We start from the raw sequence: 2,958 nt of genomic DNA, 5'->3' as shown, positions 1-2,958 counted from the left end.
CTCTACATCTGTCACACACACTCCCATCCCCACTATCTCTCTCCCTCTCCCTCTCCTACTACCTACTCTCTCTCTCTCTCTCTCTCTCTCTCTCTCTCTCTCTCTCTCTCTCTCTCTCTCTCTCAAGTTCTCTCTCTCCCTCTCTACTCTCTCTCTCCCATCCTATACAAGCTATCTTTGCCACCACTTACTCACTCTCACACCCTCTCCCATCCCCTACTCTATCTCTCTTACACACACACTCCCATCCCCCCTCTCTCTCTCCCTCTCCCACTCCCTCTCCCACTACCTACTTTCTCTCCCCCATCCCCTACTCTCTCTCCTCTCCCATCCCCTACTCTCTCACACTCTCTCCCATCCCCTACTCCATCTCTCTTACACACACTCCCATCCCACCTCTATCTTTCTCTCTCCCACCACCTACTTTCTCTCTCCCATCATTGTACTCTCTCTCTCTCTCCCATCCTGTACAAGCTCTCTCTACCACCATCTACTCACTCTCACACTCTCTCCCATCCCCTACTCTATCTCTCTTACACACACACTCCCATCCCCCCTCTCTCTCCCATCCCCTACTCTCTCTCTCCTCTCCCATCGCGTACTCTCTCCCATCCCCTACTTTGTCTCTCTTACACACATTCCCATTCCCCCTCTCTCTCTCCCTCTCCCACTCCCTCTACCACCACCTACATTCTCTGCCCCATCGTCGTACTCTCTCTCTCTACCACCCCCTACTCTCTCTCAAACTCTCACACTCTCTCCCATCTCCTACTCTCTCTCTTTCATAGACACACACACTCTTATCCCCATACTCTCTTCTCTCCCATCCCCTACTCTCTACATCTATCACACACACTCCGATCCCCCCTATCTCTCTCCCTCTCCCTCTCCCACTCCCTCTCCTACTACTTACTATCTCTCTCTCAAGTTCTCTCTCTCCCTCTCTACCCTCTCTCTCCCATCCTTTACAAGGTCTCTCTGTCACCACCTACTCACTCTCACACTCTCTTCCATCCCCTACACTATCTCTCTTACAAACACACACACACACACACACACACACACTCCCATCCCCCCTCTCTCTCCCTCTCTCACTCCCTCTCTCACCGCCTACTTTCTCTCCCTCATCCTCTACTCTCTCTCTCCTATCCCATCCCCTACTCTCTCACACTCTCACACTCTCTCCCATTCCCTAATCTGTCTCTCTTACACACACACTCCCATCCCCCCTCTCCCACCACCTACTTTCTCTCCCCCATCATCATACTCTTTCTCTACCACCCCATACTCTCACAATCTCTCCCATCCCCTACTCTCTCTCTCTTTCACAGACACACACAATGTTCTCCCCCCACTCTTCTTCTCTCCCATCCCTTACTCTCTACATCTGTCACACACACTCCCATCCCCCCTATCTCTCTCCCTCTCCCTCTCCCTCCCACTCCCTTTCCTATTGCCTACTATCTCTCTTTCTCTCTCAAGTTCTTTCTCTTCCTCTCTACTCTCTCTCTCTCCCATCCCTTACTCTCACTCTCTCTCTCCCATCCTATACTCTCTCTCATGCTCTCCCATCTCATAATCTCTCTCTCTCTCTCTCTCTCTCTCTCTCTCTCTCTCTCTCTCTCTCTCTCCCCCATCCCATACGAGCTCTCTCCCATCCCCTACTCTCTAGATTTTTCACACACACTCCCATCCCCCCTCTCTCTCCCTCTCTCACTCCCTCTTGCACCGCCTACTATCTCTCTCTCTCCCTCTGTACTTTCTCTCTCCCATCCCCTACTCTCACTCTCTCTCTTCCATCCCCTACTCTCTCTCTCACTCTCTCCCATCCCCTACTCTCTCTCTCTCTCTTGCCCCCATCCTATATGAGCTCTCTCTGCCACCTCCTACTCTCTCTCAAACTCTCACACTCTCTCCCATCCCCTACTCTATCTCTCTTATAAATAAGTACACATTCCCATTCTTCCCCCTCTCTCTCGCTGTCCCTCTCCCACTGCCTACTCTCTCTAATCCCCTACTCTATCTGTCTTACACACTTCCATTCCACCTCTCTCTCCCTCCCACTCCCTCTCCCACTTCCTACTCTCTCTCTCTCTCTCTCTCTCTCTCTCTCTCCCTCTCTCCCTCTCTCCCATCCCTCTACCATTGCCTACTCTCTCTATCTCTCTCTCCCCTCTCTCATTCCCTACTCTCTCTTTCACACACACACGCACCCATCCCCCCTCTCTCCTCTCCCATCCCCTACTTTTGCTCTCACTCTCTCTCCCTCTCCCACTCCCTCTCCCACCACCTACTCACTCACTCACTCTCTCTCTCTCTCTCTCTCTCTCTCTCTCTCTCTCTCTCTCTCCCTACCCCCTACTCTCTCTTATATTTTCACACTCTCTCCTATGCCCTACTCTCTCTCTCTCTTTCTCTCTTACACACATTTCTATTCCCCCTCTCTCTCCCTCTCCTATTCCCTCTCCCATTGCCTACTCTCTCTTCCATCCCCTACTCTCTCTCAAGCTACTCTATCTTCCCCCTGTCCCATTCCATACTCTCTCTCTTTCACAAGCATGCACTCTCATCCTCCTCTCTCTTGCTCTTCCTCTTCCACTCCATCTCCCATTGCCTACTCTCTCTCTCTCCCCCATCTCATACTCTTAATCTCTCTCACACACTTCCTCTCTCTCCCATCCCCTACTGTAAATCTCTCTCCCCCATCCCACACTCTCTCTTTTCCATCCCTACTCTCTCGCATCATGTACTCTCTCTGCCACCCCTACTCTCTCACACTTCCTCTCTCTCTCATCCTATACTCTCTTTGCCACCTCTACTCTTTCTCACTTTATCTCTCCCATCCTGTACTCTCTCCCCTCTCCTAGCCCCTTCTTCCTCTCTATCTCTCTCTCACACGTACATAGCCATTCGCTTGCCCCCCCACCTATTTCTCTTTTGCAATTTAGGTATTGATAG

This window comes from Cupressus sempervirens, chromosome 5 (genome assembly GCF_028749045.1).
Source record: "Cupressus sempervirens isolate cs-2001-9-10 chromosome 5, ASM2874904v1, whole genome shotgun sequence".
Classification (NCBI taxonomy): Eukaryota; Viridiplantae; Streptophyta; class Pinopsida; order Cupressales; family Cupressaceae; genus Cupressus; species Cupressus sempervirens.
The sequence above is the reverse complement of the archived record's forward strand: the minus strand, read 5'-3'. Positions refer to the sequence as shown.